This window comes from Hippopotamus amphibius, chromosome 6 (assembly GCF_030028045.1).
Source record: "Hippopotamus amphibius kiboko isolate mHipAmp2 chromosome 6, mHipAmp2.hap2, whole genome shotgun sequence".
NCBI classification, from domain to species: domain Eukaryota; kingdom Metazoa; phylum Chordata; class Mammalia; order Artiodactyla; family Hippopotamidae; genus Hippopotamus; species Hippopotamus amphibius.
Genome location: NC_080191.1, coordinates 73,716,225 through 73,737,332, shown reverse-complemented (window position 1 = coordinate 73,737,332; position 21,108 = coordinate 73,716,225).

The following is a 21,108-nucleotide window of genomic DNA, read 5'->3' as shown; positions in this document are numbered from 1 at the left end:
CTCTCTTCTTGAAGATCTCTTCCCATACAATTATTAAAGTTCAGTGACTAATTCATTTGTAACATCAGGGTTACTAGTGAGAATGCATAGTCAGGGTGAAGATATTTGGAAAAGGTCCTAGTAAACCAACCTAGAGAATGCTTATTTTGGATTAAAACCTGGGAGAGTCTGGAGTTTTACATCCAAAATTCAGTGTCTGGTGTATGTAGGTTTAAAAGCAGCCATCCTTGTTATTCCCTCAGAGATCACATGTTGTAAGTTTTTATTTTTACCACATCTTATCTTTGCTGTTGTATTTTTATCCTTTGGCTTCAAGGGTGCCCTTCATCGAGATGTGTGAAGACACAAATACTCCCATTTGGGAACACGCAGTGCTACATCCTTCCTGGTAGCGTTTTCAGTAAAAATAGTTTCTCTTGATAACAATTATGGATAAAAATGTAAAAATCTAACAGCCGGTGTCCCCTTTAACAAACTGAACATAACAACTTTCTGTGCTGTGAGACAAATGTGAATTATAAGAGCAGAGAGGTCATGTGCAGGTGCATTTGAAGGTCACCCTCCATTGAAGGCCAACAGCCTACTGTGGGGAAACACCAGTTAAGAGCCCAACATGGGAAGAAATATAACTAATTTGGAGTTTTTCTAGATCAGCTCTTTGCTTGCAGCATATAGAGAATTTTCTTAACTAACCTCAAGTAATGAAAAGATTTAACAGAGGGCTGTAGATGGGGCAGAAGTTAAGAGAGATTCTTCATGGGCATCTAGGAATATAATCACAGCCTGGCCTCACATGAACCGGAACCAGGACCAAGGGGCTCCTGGGACCACAGGCATATATGTCATGTGGTCCTATAGTCAGGCTCTATAGTTAATGACTACTTCTGAATTGCCTGCTACCACCAATCACCCTTACCTTCTTCTTTCTTTTGTATAATGTCTGCTTATTTATAGTTTCTGCTTCCCCATATCTCTGGTTTTCACATGGACCACCATGACTTTTTTTGTTTGTTTTTGGCTGCGTTGGGTCTTGGTTGCTGAGTGCAGGCTTTCTCTAGTTGTGTCAAGTAGGTGTGACTCTTTGTTGCAATGTGTGGGCTTCTCATTGCAGTGACTTCTCTTGTTGCAGGGCACAGGCTGTAGGTGCGCAGGCTTCAGTAGTTGTGGCACACGGGCTTAGTTGCTCTGTGGCATGCGCGATCTTCCCAGACCAGGGATCAAACCCGTGTCCCCTGCATTGGCAGGCAGATTCTTAACCACTGCACCACCAGGGAAGTCCCACCATGACTTTTATAAACTCTATCTTTCATTTCCTGTTTCTACTGATAAACTCCTCATTCTTAACTCATTTTTTCCTACTAAAATTCCCAAGAGAAAAAAATCAGGTTGGCCTGGTTCATCTTTTCTTACAGAACCTGGTCATGGATTGACTGACCTTGGGTCAGCTACCATACTTGGTTCAATGGGCAGAGAAGGAATCATATGAGTCACATGATTCAAATCCCACAATAGCCTAAGGTCTGGGGGGAGAAGCTACTCCCCTTAGAAGGACAGAGGCTATGAGAAGTACCATCAGGATTGGTGTGTCTAATCCAGAGACATTTTGGGGGACATGAAATGGGCTCTACTTACCTACCTCTTGAAATTAAAAAGAAAACAAAGCTTATAATTAGATAATTAGTATAATAAATAGTAGCTGCTGTTTTATTGATATTGAGCTGCATGAGCTGCTTGTATATTTTGGAGATCAATCCAAAAATGGGATGAAGACCTAAATAGACATTTCTCCGAAGAAGATATACAGATGGCCAAAAAAACACATGAAAAGACACTCAGCATCACTAATCATTAGAGAAATGCAAATCAAAGCCACAATGAGATATCAACTCATACAGGTCAGAATGGCCATCATCAAAAATTCTAGAAACAATAAATGCTGGAGAGGGTGTGGAGAAAAGGGAACCCTCCTGCACTGTTGGTGGGAAAGTAAATTGATACAGCCACTATGGAGAACAGTATGGAGGTTCCTTAAAAAGTGAAAAATAGAACTATCATATGACCCAGCAATCCCACTAGTAAGCATCTACCCTGAGAAAACCATAATTCAAAAAGATACATGTACCACAGTGTTCATTGCAGCACTATTTACAATAGCCAGGACATGGAAGCAACCTAAATGCCCATCAACTGATGAATGGATAAAGAAGATGTGGCACATATATACAATGGAATATTACTCAGCCATAAAAAGGAATTAAATTGAGTTACATGTAGTGAGGTGGATGGACCTAGAGTCTGTCATACAGAGTGAAGTAAGTCAGAAAGAGAAAAACAAATACCATATGCTAACGCATATACATGCAATCTAAAAAACAAATGGTACTTATGAGCCCAGTGACAGGGCAAGAATAAAGACGCAGATGTAGAGAATGGACCTGAGGACACGGGGAGAAGGGGAAGCTGGGACGAAGTGAGAGAGTAGCATTGACATATACACACTACCAAATGTAAAATAGGCTAGTGGGAAGCTGCTGCATAACACAGGGAGATCAACTAGATGATTGGTGATGACCTGGAGGAGTTGGATAGGGAGGGTGGAAGGGAGGCTCAAGAGGGACGGGGTATGGGGAGGGGATGTGGATTTATACCTATATCCCCAAAGGTGATTCACTTTGTTGTACAGCAGAAACTAACACAACATTGTAAAGCAATTATACTTTAATAAAGATATGAAAAAGAAAAAGAAAAACAAAAATTAAAAAAAAATAGTAGTTGCTGAAATGAGATGGAGTCAGGCAAAGGAGCTAATTGAAAAAGAAGGTTCAGTGGAAGAGAAGGTTCTAGGAACAATAGCTGGGGGAAAAGAAGAAAGGAAAGGGGGGAAGAGAAAGAGTGAGAGGATCGGGACAGAGGGTGGCCCAGGGTGGTGGGAGGTAGTGATCAAGTTTGAAGAGGAGACAGGGAGGAGGGGCGGAAGAGTGAGTTTTCTAGCGAGGGTGTGGTTATTGCAGTGGTTATAACCAGAGCTACAATTCAGGTTAAAGTCTTGAGGAGAGTATGGAGCAATAGGAACTGTAATACACTGCTGGCGAGAGTTAAAATGGTATAAACATTTAGCAAAACAGTTTAGCCTGATCTAGTAAAGTTGAAGATGCACGTACTTATGGCCCAGCAATTCCACTTCTGTGTGTATAACCAGGAGAAACTCAGGTGTATATGCACTAGGATACACTTTTCAAGAATATGTATAGCAGCATTGTTCCTAAATGCCAAAAACTAAAAACAGTCTAAATGTCTATCAACAACAGAATGGATAAAATTTTGGTATAGTCACACAGTGAATGTAATGAATGTAATGAAAATGTATGAGCTTCAGTGATGTACGACATACGTGAATCTTACAAACAGTGCTAGTGAAAGGAGCCAGAGGCAAGACAACGTATATGTATAACTTCATTTATTGAAGTCCCAAAATTGGTAAAACCAAGCTCCCATGTTTAGGGACCTACACTTAACTGGTACCAAGAAAAAAAAAAGAATATAATTTTGTCCTAAAAGAGAATTGCCCAGTTATGCCAGAATAGAACATAGGATGGTAAAAGAGGGTGTACAGTAAGTTGCAGAAGGTCTCAGAAGGAAGTAAACCTTATTTTTCTTCATTTATAATACTTCCAAATAGTGAGTTTGAAAGAAGCAATGAAATATTTTAAAATGTTGACAAATTTGATTCAATGTTGATAGATTTATTTATAAGATGAACAGACATGAATCTTTTAATTAGAAAATGATATGGGGATTAAAAGAGTAAAACTCGAACTTATTTTTCATTTTGTTAAAATGAGAAATTGATTTCTGAGTGTGCAGAATGTTCTTATTAAGAAATGGTAGAAATTATTCTGGTCATCTGTGTGTTTGCACAGCTGAACATTCCTTATACTATGAAAATCATTTTCAGGAAGAATAAAACACAATTATGGATATTTACAAAGGCTGGCACAATAACAGACAACAAATTTATTTCTAAAAAAATTATTTTCTCTAGTTTTAAAATACTCTTGTCAATTGGTGACAATAATACCCTGTAGTCATAGCAAACCTCAAAAATAATAGTAAATTTGCATGGCTGTCAGCTGAAAGGGCAGCCTTCCTGTTTCTGTTACCTTGACCAACTCCCTATTGGAACACAAAGGCAATATGAGTGTCAAAGGAAATGATCTTAATAGACAGGAAACGTTTACGAATCATAATTAATGGAGCAAGAAATTTAATCACTGGGGATGCAGCCAACTGAACAAAAATGAAAATTTGTGTGAAAAAAAATACATGAAAAATAAAATAGACACGAACAAAAAACCAGCTTGTACGGAGTCCCTGCGGACTTTGAGGGATCCTGGCCTGTTATGAAGGGTCTGAACTCTGAGATGTTTGCCTGATAAGGAGAATGTCAGGACTGTAATGATGAGAGAAGCAAATCGATTGTGGAAAAACCTTGCTTCCTAAACACTGTGACCATTTGCTGGCCAAATGGCAAGATATACTTTGTTCCATGGATGAGAACAGTTTGGAATAAAGGTTATGCTGTGAGCAGATGCTAGAAGTCTCTTCTTTAGGGACTAAAATTCAGGGGCAAAATTAGCAAGAATCAAACTTTAAAAATAAGTCTTCAAAAAGGCAACATACAACTCTATGACCAGTAGCTAGCGATAGGATTAGAACAGCACTTCTGAACGATTTCCACTGAAATAATCCTAACCACCCGGTCCCAACTCATTTATCACAGCGACTAAGGTAAGTGAAACAGGCTTTAAGAGCAAATAGAAAATTTGTGATGTGTGTTGTGTTATTTTAAAAGTAGATGTCGGGGGGAGTCAAGGAAGGGAGGGAATATGGGGATATGTGTATAAAAACAGATGATTGAACCTGGTGTACCCCCCCCACCAAAAAATAAATAAAATTAAAAAAAAAAAGTGTCGTCACATGATCCTTAAAAAAAAAAAAAAAGTAGATGTCATTTTTGTGTTCCGTTCATAATGTTTTTTTTTTTTTTTTACTATAAACGATCTTTTAAATCATTTACCATCAAGTAGAATTTACGCTCTAAAAAGATCCTCCAGAAAGTGCACCATTGTGAAGCCGTGACCCCCATCCCCGCCGTGATTCTGAGAAGTCTGGGGCTGCAGCAAGACCTGGACACCCACTCCCCGATTTGTTAAAGATGGGTTCTGCTTTAAACCTCAGAGAGGACTTTCAAGTCATCAACATTCTAGAGGTAAATAGGACCCAGGCTATAATCTACTCAAATCTTATCGTTTTAAGTGAAAGAAAAACTCAGGTATGAGGTTATCGCATTAAGTTGGCCACGAAACCAGAACGAAAGTTAGGTTTCCTAATTCCTGTTACATTAGTACAAAGTCCCGACAGTTTCCTTGCATGACGAACCCTCATCCTATGACAGATCTCACCACACTTCCCTGTTCATCTCTGGTCCCCAGCTCCTAGTATAGAACCTGGTACATAGAAAATACTCACTCAATATCTACTCAAAGAATGAATATTCAAGTTCATTTTCTTGTGTATACAGTTAATGGGCCACAAAAACATGTCTTTTATATTTTTATGGATCTTTCCAAGGGTTTTTACAGAATGATTCTGCTACTTCCTTCTCCTGTCAACAGTGTATGAAGGTATCCGGCTGCCTGCATTCTCCCCAATGACTCTCTAGACTTTTAAGTTTCGCCATCAAGATATGAAAAATGCCATTTATATCTTCTAATATTCTTTTTGTTTGATTATGAGGATGAGCATTTTTTCATCTGCTTTTGAGCATTTTATTTCTTTTTTTTATGAATTGTCTATTCATGTCGCTTACCCCTTTTATTATTGAGTTGTTTGTTTATTTCTTAACCATAATTTAAAGGTTTCTTTTATGTTAAACAAAATAGCTCTTTCTTCTGTCAGCTGAGTCACAAATGGTTTTTCCCTATATGTTATTTTTACTGCCTTTACTATAATTTCTTTTGATATGTATGTTTAAGATTTGTATATTATTGAATCTATCAATGCTTCTTTTATGATTTAAGGTTTTATATCATATTTTGAAAGACCGTTCCATTGCAAGATTATTTTTAGAATCAAAAATATTTTTCTAGTGTGTTTGTGATTTAAATTTATATATTGATTCTCCAGAAGTATATTTTGATGGGGTAGGGATCTAGCTAACTAAATATTTTGGGACCGTCCAATCATTTAAAAGTGCCATTACCTTAAAAAGAGATATGATTGGGTCAGTGGTGACAACTGAGTTGTATCCAGCATAGCTTCGTCTTGGGGAATTCAAGTTTGGTGTTAGTTCAGATCATGGTATAAGCAGCAACACTTGCTTCCTCCCAGCCTCTGACTGTCCTATCTCTTCACAGGTCAGTTGCCAAGCTGCATACACGCATGCTGTTTAATTAAAGTCAGGAAACCTGGGTTCTAATCCAAAGTCTGCCTGCTTGCGTGACTTTAAGCAAATATCTTTACTTCTCAGAGTTGCAACTTCTTTTTTTACAAAATGAGGCTATGAGATGATGACCTCCAAAATTTTTCCAGAAATAAAATCCTACCATCCTATAATGTCTTGCTGCTGCCACTTCACATCTATGGAGACTATAGATAATCCACAATTGGATAGACTGCTGGAATCTAAAAGTTATTCAAACTATCCTCATTCCCTATATTCCTCATCCCTGGAAGAGCTTTTACTTTTGACTTTCCTTTTGCCTGGAATGTTTTTCTTATAATTACCTGTATATTTCTTGGCCTCTCTTCCTTCAGGTCTCTGATCAAATGCAACTCTGACAGAGAGGGCTTTGCTTACTACCTTAATAACATAGCAAGCTCTACTCCCAAATCATTATTCTTTTTACTTTAATCTGTTGAAGTTTTTTATATAGAACTTTTACTACCTGACATATTACACATTAACATATTGTTGTATCCCCAAAATAGTATGTGTATCAGTCAGTTTTTGCTGCAGGAACAAATGGCCCCAGCATTCCAGTGGCTTGCAACAATAAACATTCATCACTTGCTAATGTCACATGATGGCTATGGGTAGGCTGCAGCATTTTTTGGTTCTCTTGAACACACCCAGGCTAAGCTAGGCTGACTTCCATTTCAGGACTTGAGTTGAAAAAAACAATCTTTCTCTAGCATAAACTGTCCTTATGGTGAAGGGCAGGAATATAAATGGAAGCAGAGCCAAAGCAGGAAATCTCATTTAAAAATTCTGCTCAGATGTGACAGTCACATTTGCTCAAATTCCATTAGCAAATGCATGTCATGTAACCAAGCACAAAGTCAAAAAGTCAAGTAGAATATATGCTCCTCTCACAGGATCAGGGCCAAGTCACATGACAATCAATAGGGATCTAATTAGATGCAATAATCCTATTGTTAAGAACAATAATCCAATCTACCAAAAAAATATAAACTTCATGACTTGGCTCTTTTTTCTGTAGTATCTCTATGGCCTAGAAGAGTAGGCCTTTCAATAAATATTATTTGATGGATAAAAAACCAATCCTTTCATCCTTCAATAAATATTAGTTGATCGATAAAAAAACAATCATTTCATCCTTCCTAGCTCCACTCTTACTGCTATAACACACCCCTACTTGTCCTCACCCTTACCACCAAGGCTTTGGTGTGGCAAAGAAAGATGAGATGGACAGGGTAATCTTTTGTAGTCCTTGTGGGCCAGTGATTATGGGATAATGAAAGACACTTCCAATTTTGAAATAAAATGCCAGTGCTTAATTGGGCTTCCTTAAACAATGTGCTTTTCTCACAAATTTCAGCATCAGTGTTGACATGCTGCTCATTTCATGTTGGGGATATGGTGGCACCTGGGCCCTGTAGCATCACTGCCATGGCCAATTCTGCCACCTCTGCCCTGCTCCTCTCCTGCTTGCATTGGTCTCTCCTGAGACAGAGTGGAAAGCAGATACTGTCAGGCTGCGCAGACAAAGCCTCGCTCTTCTCTCCCTCAGTGATGCAGAACAGCTTTTTGGATAATTGATTTCATGGTGGGATTTCAAACTGAAATATATGAAATACCTAAATAATTATGTTGCCTCTTTCCTATGCCACTAAGCCTGGATATCAGTAGTGGCTAGGAGCTTGTATTCTGGAGTCCAACAGATTGGTTTTAAATTCCTGATGTATTTTTTAGATGCTTGATTTTGGGCTTGTTACTTTCTTCTCTAAGTCTCAGTTTTAAAATTTATAAACTTATATGGGGCATTATGAGAATTTAAAAAGCGATGTTTTAGAGTGTTTAGTTTAATATCAGCACACAGCAAGCACTTAATAAATGACATCTGTTATTTCCCAGAGTACTTGAATATGTTGTGACTCATACTCTCAACATTACCCCATCTTACCCACGAGGAGGAAAAGGGAAGTGAAATACAAAATACGCTCAATGCTACACTTTAAAGGCTGAAACTCAGGCTTCTTATCATTCCTCTGTTCTCTGGATAGAAACGGTAGAACAGACAGAACTGTATTAAACATTTATCCAGTTCCTACTTATAAACGTGTGATGTGAGACTTCCACCCTACACCCACCCTCTGGGGCTGTTTCCCAAAGTAGATTCAGTAGAGCGCTGGTTTCTACTGAAGTCGTTGTTCCAGGAGAAAGGGTCTGTGATCAAACAAGTTTAATGGTAGATTTAAAAGGTTGAGCAGTTTTCCTTTTTGGCAGAGTCTTTAGTATGCTAATGTGCATTCTGAATCTCCAAGAGGGAAATGCAGAATAGAGTATTTCCCATTTTTGTTTGACTACAAATTCCTGTCTTGCCCATCCTTGCTCCACAAAGGGAGAGCTTTCTGCAGGACACTCTTTGTGAAACACTCCAAGGGCAGCTTGAAAGGGACACTAGCATGACACAGATGCAGAAAAATGTAGAAGGCACACTAGGGACTGGATGTATTAAACAAGTGCAAAAATGAAATAAGTAAATAAAAACTCTATAGGCGCCAAGGAAAACTAGATTAACGAGGTCACTTTGTAGAGTGGCTAGATGGGTAATGATGTGCATGATGAGATTGAGTGGAACGGAGGGATGCTGACTTCATTCCATGTGGCTTTAACATTGGACAACAATGTCATCAGATTCCCAATGACAAAGGGTGTTTTTTCTAGGTCTGCTTCCCTCATATTTTTGGCCATAATGATTGTTCATATTTAAGTCTGGCGGTTTATCTAATTATGCTTTTTCCTATCCTTCAAATCCTCTTAGCTCCTGGCATTTTGCCCATAAAATCGAATGAGTTCAGTGCTCTGATGTTATGGAAACTAGACTCTATGTGGAGTTGCAGAGCCAGTGTCACCAATGACTTAATGGCAATTCCCTGAGGACACACTCACAGCCTAATGAAGCATGGGCTCTGTATACCTGAAACTAAAACTGCTGCAGATTTCTTTCTTTTTCTAGTTTCGGTGTCTTTCATATAATATTCTCATGTTGTCTCTGAAAGAAATTAAGGATGTATAAGTAGCCAGATGCCCAAGTCAAAAATAAGAAACTTCTGGGACTTCCCTGGCGGTCCAGTGGTTAAGCCTTCACCTTCCAGTGCAAGGGGTGTGGGTTTGATTCCTGGTTGGGGAGCTAAGATCCCACATGCCTCGGGGCCAAAAAACCAAAACATAAAAAAACAGAAGCAATATTGTAACAAATTAAGTAAAGACTTACAAAAATTTAACTAAAAAAACACTTTTTTTTAAAGTCTATCAACAACAAAAGTCTTATTACTGTTTGAGATTATTCAAAACAGATTATTCAGCTTGATTCTATCAATAACCAGCTAAGTAGTCAGTACCTTTAGGCATTATTAGCCCTACTTGACATTGAATTTTAGAGAAGCAGAGGTAGTTCCACGGTAATTACATCTTTAGGCTCTCTTCTTCTCATGAGTACATGAGAAAGTTATTGTGTTGTTTTTTTTATTAATAGGTGTATCTTTTTGAATTTATGTTCTTTAAAATTATCACAGTCTCACAAACCCTGAGAGAACTAAGTATGAATGTCAATGTGGGCCAGTCCATGTCATTTTTCAGCTAAAGAGAGTGAGTTTGCGCAGCATTTGCAAACAGGATATTTTTAGTGGGTTACAAGCAGAAGTGGTTAACTGACTCCAAAATTATGGCTCTAGTCTAGAATCCAGCTCAAACTTCACATCCATTTATCCAACTGTCTGCTGGATATTTCCACTCAGATGTTCCACAGGCATCTCAGACACATGTCAGATATTTAACTCAACAGCTCTCTCCCCCTCTATTCTCTCCTCTTGTAGGCTTGGTTGTAGCATCCACCTCGAAGTCTTGGCTTTTCCCTCTTCCTTACCTTAATACCAGGTTAATCGTCAATTTCCACTGCTTTCTCTCTTTTTTTAAAAAAAATTGTTTATTCAATCTAATTTTTAAAAATTATTTATGTATTTATTTTGGCTACGCCAAGTTTTAGTTGCAGCTCGTGGGATCTTTAGTTGCAGCATGCATGTGGGATCTAGTTCCCTGACCAGGAAGAGAACTGGGCCCCCGGCATTGGGAGCGCAGAGTCTTCACCACTGGACCATTAGGGAAGTCCCCTCCACTGCTTGCTCTTAAACTTTTCTCTAGTCTCTCTTGTGCATCCCTTTACTCACCACCCACACCATGTGTAGCCTCAACCACTACTTAGAGACTCATCTCGCTGCTTTCGTTCTTGTCCCCTTTGAACTTTCCGCACACTGATAATTGCCAGGGGGACTTACTCAAAAACAAACTGGATCATATCATTAACCTGTCTGAAAGTCTTCATTGACTCCTTGTCCACTCCTAGTGGGAGAAAGTCCCAGCTCCTTAGCCTGGCTCACGGCATCCTCTGTGGCTCAACTTGACTCCTCATCCTTCTCCTCCTGCTTCCTGCCCAATAGTTATTGTCCCAGGAACCCTGAAACACTTGTACTTTGGTACATAAGCCATGTTGTTTCTTACCTCTATGCTATTCTTTGTTTATGATCATTGCCTTCATGTACTACAACTCCACTCTCATCCCTTCCTTTCATTTTTTCTTTTAAAAAAAATTTCATCATTTTAAAGATCTGTTCAGGAATCAAGAGCTCTAGAAATCTTGCCTGGGCTCCTGTCTTCCCCAGTCTACCCAGATTGCATTAGGCTTTTCTTCTGATTATGCTTATAATTATCTGTGAAAATCCCAAACGCGGTGCTTGCTACATTACAGAATAGTTAATCTGGTATGAGCCCGTCTCCCCCACTGAACTGGGAATTACTTGTAGGTAAGGACTGAGTCTTAAAATATTTTTGTTTCTCAACACCTGGCACAGTAGTTGGCAGAAAGTAGGCACTCTATGAATATCCTTGAAATGATAATAATTCAAAGACATCAGTCACTTTTAGAAACGTTTCTGTAAATCTATATGAGAAATCACTTATTGGCAACAACAGGACTTGCAAAACATAATGTCCAACTGAAAGGCAGTTGATATGTGGGCATGTTTGGGAAGGAATCTAACAAATTGTGTGATATGGGAAGAGCTCCAGATCTGTGTGATGATTCTCTCTACAAGAAACTGGGTCATAGTATTGCTACCCTTGCAGGGGACGTTTCTGAGCACGGGGAGAGACCACCGTGCATCTGCAATGAGGCTTCTCTCTGCCTCAATTAACTTGGGTACCATGGAAAGCAGAAAAAGAAGTCTTACTCTTTTCTACTCTTTTTCTCATTCTCTCGCCTCCTTCCTACTCCTCAAGTGCACTCTGTTGGAAAGGAGGGCAGGGAACTTGCAGTTTTCTTGCAGGTCCAATCCATTAAATGGTCTTACCTTTGAATATCTTCACTGTATGTAAGTGAGAGTTTTTGGACATTTTTCTGGCAAGGAGAAAGTAAGACCCTTTTATGTAAATGTTACTCATGCTCTAAAATGTCATGCTAGCTTTTTAGCTGTTACCTTCTTTTTTCTCTGTGTGGTTTATTTTCCCCTTTAAAGAAGCACTTATTAAGCCCATGCTGTGGTCCAGCCCTGTGGAAGATACCAAGGAAATCAGGGCTGCGGCTGTCCTCAAGGACCCCAGACGCTCTGGGTGAGGAGAAAACACAAACAGGCATGTGCATCAAATGTGCTACATATAACCAAGCTTGGGGACCTCTCCTGTGGTCCCTGTCATCAGGATGCAATCTTTTCCTTCTCTCCGTTAAATTGATGAACCTCAAATGCCGAACCACATACAAAAATAGAACAAGCAGCCAATTGTTATTGCTATGTTTCTGTTTCTAAATAAAAATTATAGACAATTCTAGTTATTGCGCTCCCCCCACCTCCATTTGTCTATACCAGGGTAGGGCTACAATTCTCAGAGACATATATGTATGTCACAGTCCCACCTTAGATGCACAGTGAGTATTTATTATTATGCAGCTTCTAATTTAGCACTAAGAGGTACCTGTTGTCTCTGTTAAATGCTACATCTTTATAATGCATTTATCCTTTGTCTTTAGTCTTTGCACAGTTTAACTATTATTGAGATGCTGCTTTTTTTTTTTTTTTAAACCAGTGTTCATTGTAAGAATCGGGCTGTCAGAGTAGCCTCCTCTGTGCCTCTTACTTCCCCTCTCTTCGGTCCAGTCTCCACTTTATCCTGTTTACTTTTTCTGGATTCACGTTGCCTCCCTGCCCATACAGCTTCAGTGATTCCCTGTGGTTCACCATGCCCAGTCCTCAATCTGGTGGCCACAGCGTGCCTCTGTCCAGACCCACCTACCTGCTGGGCCTCATCTCCCTCTTCCTGTTCTCAAGCTCAATGCATTCCCAACCCCAACTGTCCTGCAAACCTGCTCATCCCTCGCTGCTGCCCTTACTTTACCCTTGCTGTTCTCCTCCACTAGGATGGCCTCCCTCCTACCCACAGCTCCACAAGTGGAGAAAGAGATTGGGCATTGCATGGATGCAGGGAGAATCTCAGCTCTGCTTCCTCAAAACTCCTGTCAACTTGGGCAAGTTATTATAAGCAACATCTTTGTAGAAAATGAGAATCATAATAGCTTCCTTATAGCTTTATGAAGGTGAAAGGAAATATATATGTATTCCTCTCACCCTGTTATAGCACTCTGATGATTCTTTTCATTGTATTTATAAAATCTTATGTTACGGTGGGGATCAAGGTACATCTACCCTTTCTTGTCCATATCTGACCCTCAATCCAACTCTAAGATCTTTGAGGACAGAGGCTATATCTCACCCATCTTTGTATTCCTCCAGAAAACTGACCATAGTGTCATAAGCTCTGGAACTACGGGCTGAAACTTGGAGGTTTATGCTTACTTAACTTTTCATAGCTGTAGACTATTCCCGGCAAAATTTAAAAACAAATGAAATGAGTTCATCAAGTTATTTCAATCTCAAAGAGCCACAAGATTAGAGTCATGATTAAGAGTAGTCTTTGGGGCCAGACTGTCTGGTTTAAAATCTTAGCTCCAACATTTGCTTGCTGTATAATCTCATGCAACTTACTTCCTGTCTCTGTGACTCCGTTTCCTCATCTGTCAAATGGGAGATGGGATAGTAATGACCCTCACAGGGTTGCTATGAGGGTTAAATAAGTTAAAACATATAAACTCACTTGGAGAAATGCCTGGCACATAATCAAAACTCTCTAAGTGTTAGTTATGATTATTAATAACATTTGGGTTGCTTCTTCTATGTTGCTAGTTACAACACAAAAGACTTTTGAGGTTGGATTGTGAACAGTTGAAATGGTTTGAGAGTATAATTCTTCTTTAGTTTCTCCTCCTCTGCTGTTCTTTTATGGGAATCTGGATCTCTCCATAGGCTTTCTCCATTTTTCCCTTGGATAACCTACACCCCTACAACTGGTTCTGATGCAAGGACAATTGATTGGTCCTCTTCAGAACTTGTGATTAGAAATTCTATCCCCTACTTTAGTGTTAGCTCTTAACTTCCTCTTTTACTGTGGTCCAGATTTTATAGTGTTTGGCCACTGTGCTTGGCACTCTGTTTATTTCCTTGGTTACGTTTTATCTCCTTATAGAAGAAAGTGCACAGAAGAACCTATTTGAGTGTCAGTTTTGCCCAAGACCCCAAGGCAAATGATAGCACACTACAAAGTGCGCTGCCTGGTCCTCACGGGGAGGACTCACAAAGGAGGCAGTGGTCAAAAACCAGTATTTTTCAACATTTAGCTGAACATCCCTTTAAAAAATTGGGATAACGATCCCAACTGTGCTGGGATTCCCAGTTTCCCCCCACTCCCCTCAACAAACATGAAGAGGGAGGACCTATCCCTCACACTAAGCCTAGGGTGAGGAGACTCACAAGGTCCACTCAGATTCTCTGGACCTTGAGCAGCTCAGGGGACTGGTGTCTGGCTCAGATCTTAAGAAATCTAAAGGTAGCGGGACTCTGGCAGGCTGCTCTGAGAGCAGGGTGAATGACTGAGAGAATTGCATTGGCACAATGTAAGCTACCAGAAGCTATCTTAGAGGAGCCAAGATCTGTGAGTGTCTCCATGGGACAGATATGGGCATAAATGAGAGATAGGGGGTGACTTTTATTAGATCAAGTTCAAGACAGCCGCCTATAGGGTGAGGAGGCCTTGGCAGGCAGGGACTGGAAGGGTCCCACAGGATTTCCAGGGCCGAGGAAGGACATTAGCCTCCCGAGTAGAGATGCAGTGTTTAATCAAGGGGGTGGTAGACAAGAGAGCTTCAGAAATGCTGTGTTCCCGCACCGGATCCCTAAAAGCACCCTCTGAGATTAATAAGAGTCAGTTTTAAATACTTGCCAGGTCCAGAGAGTCCCTTCCCCAGACAGGGCCAGTCTAGTCATATTTTTGTTGACCAGTTATCCTTTGCTCCAACCCAGAGGCTCAGGAAGCATGGAGGGTGAGAAGAGGAAAGAGGGGAAAAACTAAGGCAGTGATGGAAAGAAGAAGAAGCAATTCCTACTCTTTACCATTGTAAGTGCCTCCCTGTAGCTGGTTTAAAAGTTTTCCAGAGAGGAAAAATTTTAACTTTGGATGAAGGCCAATTTTTCACTGCACTGAGCTGGAGAGGTTAATCATTGAAATGAGATTTTTTTTTTAAGTTTTACTAAAGATGCCAGAGGACTGACCCTGGAATCTGTCTGCATTTTCATCCAGAGGGACAGGGAAGAACTTGGCTTCAGGAGTGAACAGCAAAGACACCAGCAGAGCAGCTTTTGGATGAAAACTTGATCTCCACTTATAAAATGTTAAGATTACATTTGCTTTATTGAAGATGGATTTTTTTTCCTCTTTTTTATTCTGTCTTCTTTTTGATGACTGTTGAGGTAAGGGATTGAAATTAAAATGTCTTTACCAACTTCAGGTAGCTAGATCATTATGTAAAAGAATACTGTGATTAAAACCTTTCTTTAGTTATTTTCAGCAAAGGGAAAGCATAAAAGAATTTTAATAAAAGCTTTTGGGTTTTTAGGTTAAGAATGAGAGCGATATAGATATTTACTACCAGTTGAATTCTATAAAGAAATAAAAAATTAATTTGGTTCTTTAAAAAAATTTAGAATAGATTTAAATTTCTAGAAAAGTTGCCTAGATAGTATAGAGAGTTCCTATATATCCCACACCCAGTTTTATCTATTATTAATATTTTATATTAGTGGGGTATATTAGTCCCAATTAATGAACCATTATTAATGAACCACAATTAATGAATACATTATTATTAACTAAAGTCCATATTTTTAGTATTTTAATAAAATCCTTAGTTTTTAATCTAATATTCATTTGGTGTTCCATGATCCCACCCAGGATGTCACATTACATTTCATAGTCATGTCTGCTTAGGATACGCTTAGCTTTGACAGTTTCACAGATTTTCCTTGTTTTTTGATGACCTTGACACTTTTGAGGAATACTGGTTAGGTAGTTTGTGGAATGTCCCTCTACTGGGATTTCTCTGATACTTTTCTTATGATTAGATTGGTGTTACAAGTTTCTGGGAGGAAGACCACAGAGATATAGTATCATCCTGATAATATTGTACCAAGGATCTATGTTATCAATATGACTTATCATGTTGATGTGAAGTTTGATCACCTGGTTGAGGTCGTGTTTTTAAGGTTTCTCCACTTTAGTTTATTCTTATCCCCCTCTGTCTATACTGTACTCTTTGGAAGAAAGTCACTATGTAGAGCCCACACCTAAAAGAGTGGGCTGTTATGCTCCACTCCACTGAGTATAACAATAAACTTTGCACTGGAGATTTCTCTATTCTCCCCATTTATTTGTTTATTAAGCCAATCACTTATTTATATTGATATGGACTCATGGATATTGATTTTATGCTTTGGGTTACAGTCCAATACTATGTTGTTTATTTTGTTATAAGCTGTTCCAGCTTTGATCATTAAGAACTCTTTCTGTTGGCTCCCATGTTCCTTTGAAATACCCCCATCATTATGGGCTTTTTATTTTTGAGCACTTTCTTCCTTCTTGTACTACAGATGCTCCAGGCTCATGTATATGTTACCTGCCCCGATCCTAGAATCAACCACTTCTCCCATGAGCTCTGGTTCCTTTAACTGGAAGATGGTAGTAGAGACCAAGGTCTGGGTTACAGCTGTGCTTGCTGCTACTGGGATAATTTGGTTCTTTCTAAAAAACTGTATTTGACATTAATTCAATAACTATTTATTGAATACCTACTAGTGTGAAATACACTATTATGCATTGGAGAAGTAGAATTTGAGATTTCCTGACCACTGCCTACAAAGCTGGAATTGAAATCCAGCAAAGCCCACCTATGTAACCCATTCTCATTTTCAAGGGGAAAAATGTTAAGTGATAGGAAAGAAGTTGAAAGGAAAAAGTAAACAAATTTTAGTAAATTTTTTGCTTGCAACTTATACAGGTGGCTTAAATGTATTTTATCAAAAATGTGAAATTATACGCATAGTCTTTGTTACAAAAATTAACTTAACTGTTAACTTAAAAATAACCAAGCCATTAGAGACACAGATGTAGAGAACAAACATATGGACACCAAGTGGGGAAAGTGGGGAGGGTGGGGGGGTTGAGGTGGGATGAACTGGAAGATTGGGATTGCCATATATACATTACTAATAAGAAAAAAATATCAAATTGTACACTTTAAATATATGCAGTTTATTGTATGTCGATTGTATCTCAGTAAAAGTTCTTTAAAAAGATAAAATAAAATAAAATAAAATTTCCCAATCTATTGAATTAAAAAAAAAATAACCGAGCCATTTTATTAACATATGTGGATGGTATGCTGTGAGTTATTTTAATGGCTCTTGTGACAAACAGCAAATCATCTATGAAGATCATGTATGAAACACATTAAGTAGGAAGGAAGGGGGTCACTTGAACACAGTATTCCAGCCACCTGGATCTACCCATGTTAGGAGGGCTACGCTTACATCTCGGTAAGAGAGATATAAGCTGAATCAGAGTCCTAAGTAAATGCTGTTCAGCTTCAGTTGTAGTTTATGCACATTGTAATACCCCTAAATTACTAAGTACATTAGTAATGTGACAAAGGAAAAATACTGCTCCCTCTAAACTAGAGAGTTGTTCCCCAGAAGGCTTTGATGGGCTTGGGTAGGGCAGTACGAACCATTAACATTCGTTGAGCGCTTTATGTGCAGGACATATTTTAAGACCTTTATGTCTATTAATTTATTTATCCTCAAAACTGTCTTGTGCAGGTAAGTACTCTTATTATTCCTATTTTCCAGTTGAGAAATCTAAGTCATAATGCAGTTAAAATAATTTGCCCAAGGTCATATAGATGACAGTGGCAATGTTGGAACCCACCCTCTAAACCCCCGCCATCTAAACTCCCAGCCTCATCTACCTCTCCATGCAGGGAAATGAACTGGTGCATGCCCAGTTGGGGCAGGGTGGGGGATGCACAAGGGAATGTGGCAGCTACATGGGCAAAGAGGCAGACAGAGCAGTCTTCATTGGCTTGTTTAGAAAAGGACTTCGCTACAGTGTCTATAATATAAACTCTCCATCTCTGGTACAAAATCATCAGCCAAGTGACATTGCTCACTAAAGTTTGTGTGTAAAGAACATCTTTTGTGGGATTCAAAGATGCATTGTTTCACACGTAGGTCAACGCGCTGAAGCACAGACATGGCATGTAAGGATGCAGGAGCCCAGGGTATGAGAAAACCAGAGAAATTTTAGCACCAGCAAGATGCTAAAATTTTGAGAAGTCCTAGAACTTCTCCAGGTTATGAACTTGGGACTTTGATACAATTCAGTCTGGATCTCAAGATTCACAGAAATGTATATCGCCTTTAGTCATAGTAAAATATATCTGTGGATGCATATGAATGAACAACTTGTTAGTGTGAGTGCATTCATGGCCCTTCAGAGCAGACCTTTTCATCATTTGGGCCTCAGACTATACTTTCATGATTCCTGATTACTGATTTAGGACTGGGATGCAGTGAATAAAATTGTTCCATCTTTCAAGGAACTTACAGTGCAGGGGAGGTAGGCAAGCAACGAGCAATGATTCTCCAGTGTGGTAAGTCCTGTGAGTGTCCTAAGCAGACGGGGGGTGAGGGGAATACTAAGAGAGGCACCTGTCTCAGTCTTGGGGAAATAAGAAAGGTTTCCCAGAGGAGAAGGTGCCTGAGGATGGAAAGCTTAGAAGGAGTTGGGAAAAGAAAGGATTAGTGATAAAGAGAGGAGAGGAGGTGGAGGTAATGCTCCAAAAAGAAGTCACAGCACATAAACAAAGGCCTGGAGAGGAGGGAAGTCATGGAGTAGGCAGTTCAGGGTGCCTGCGATACAGAGTATGGTGGAGAATGATGAAGGTGAAGTAGCAGAGGTCAGGCCTTGAAGGACCTTGCCTAACTTAAGTCATTTAAAATTTGTTCTAACCCCAAAGCTGAGATACCGAAGTATTGAGGACAGTGACATGATCTGAATTGCATCTAGAATATATATATATATGTATGTATATTTTCTTTTTCAGAAATATATATGTAAATATATATATATTCTTTTTCAGATTCTTTTCCCATATAGGTTATTACAGAATATTGATTATAGTTCCCTATGCTGTACAGTAGGTCCTTATTGATTACCTATTCTATATGTAATAGTATATATATGTTAATCCTAACCTCCTAATTTATCCCTTCCCCCTACCTTTTCCCTTTGGTAATCATTAGTTTGTTTTCTAAGTCTGTGAGTCTGTTTCTGTTTTGTAAATAAGTTCATTTGTGTCATTTTTTATATTCCACATACAAGTGATATCATATGATATTTGTCTTTATTTGACTTATTTCACTTACTGTGATAATGTTTAGGTCCATCCATGTTGCTGCAAATGGCATTACTTTATTCTTTTTTATGGCTGAGTAATATTCCATCATATACACATACCACATCTTCTTTATCCATTCATCTGTTAATGGACATTTAAGTTGCTTCCATGTCTTGGCTATTGTAAATAGTGCCACAGTGAACATTAGGGTGCATGTATCTTTTTGAATTATGGGTTTTCTCTGGATATATGCCCAGCAGTCAGATTGCTGGATCAAATAGTAGCTCTATTTTTAGTTTTTTAAGGAAGCTCCATACTGTTCTCCATAGTGGTTGAACCAATTTACATTCCCAGCAACAGTGCAGGAGGGTTCCCTTTTCTGGCTTTTTTTTTTTTTTTTTTTTTGGCACATGGGCTTAGTTGCTCCGCGACATGTGGGATCTTCCTGGAGCTGGGATTGAACCCGTGACCTCTGCATTGGCAGGCGGATTCTTAACCACTGCGCCATCTAGGAAGCCTGCTTTTCTGGCTTTTTAAAAGACTGAAATGGAAAAGACAAAATTGTTTATCACTTAGTATGGAATCACTATTTTTTTCTTGAGATACATTTCTTCAGTTACATTATCTGTCCTGTATATACTAAAGAGTAATTGATCATGATATGTTACTTTAAAAAATTATATATTCACATGTTGTCTTAGCTAAATAAAAACTGACTTTTTTGGGACAAGGGATGAAAGACCAAAGAATAATATTCCTATGAGAGAGTAACAAGCAATAAAAAATAAAGGAAATCATCGTGTTGATGACATAATTGAATATTGGTATATTTCAAAGACATAGCCATAGAACACAGAATTACTTTAGGGAAAACAAAAGTCAAGGGAGAAAGGTTTGTTTTTTACAACACCTTTGTCCCAAAGACAGATGACAATATTATAATGCATATAATAAGCAAACTGGAGGATGAGATCTGAGTGATCACATCCTCTTTATTGGCCCCTGGAAATGTGATGCTGTAGAGTCTTCAAGGATGCTGGGCCCTGTGAACAGCAATTCTAGGAAGTTGCTAATTTCCATATCAGAACCCATGAGCACTCTGGGAAAGAGAGACACTAGATAAATTTTGAATGTGTTGATACAAAAATGAGAGGAAGACACCTAACAGAAATCATGGTGAAAATATTGATTGATTCAGGTTTCCAGGGTTGTTTTCTAATTCATCTTCCTGAGAATAGAAGGTGAAGAATCTCAATGGAGACACCTCAGTTAGCACTTTCAGGGAGATGAGATAAGACAATTATTGAAGCAAGCAACAGAAGCAGCAGAATAATCTGGAGAGAAACCATTCATTGGACTGAGTCATGGAATTTTAAATTGAGCTATATTTAGTATGTGAAGATAATTGAATTTGAAACCCTGCCAGGCGTTGATTAATTCTAGTCAAAGTATTTAAAAATTTCTCTTCTGAATGAAAGGAAAAACACTCACTTTCTGATGTTGAGGACTGAGCATATCCAAACATAAAAGTTTAAAAAAAGTCTTAAAAGTTCCTGGCAAACTTATGAAGGTTCATCTCACTTAAGTATTTTCCCATTTAACAAGATGGTACTTTGGAAAAGCTTCTTTCCCAAGAGTTAGGAACCCTGAGCTGTGTTTTGGCTATGGCCACCATCTTGATCACTCACTCACCTACCTGGGCTCCCATTTCCTTGTCTATAAAATGAAGAGCTTAGATGGGGCTATTGCT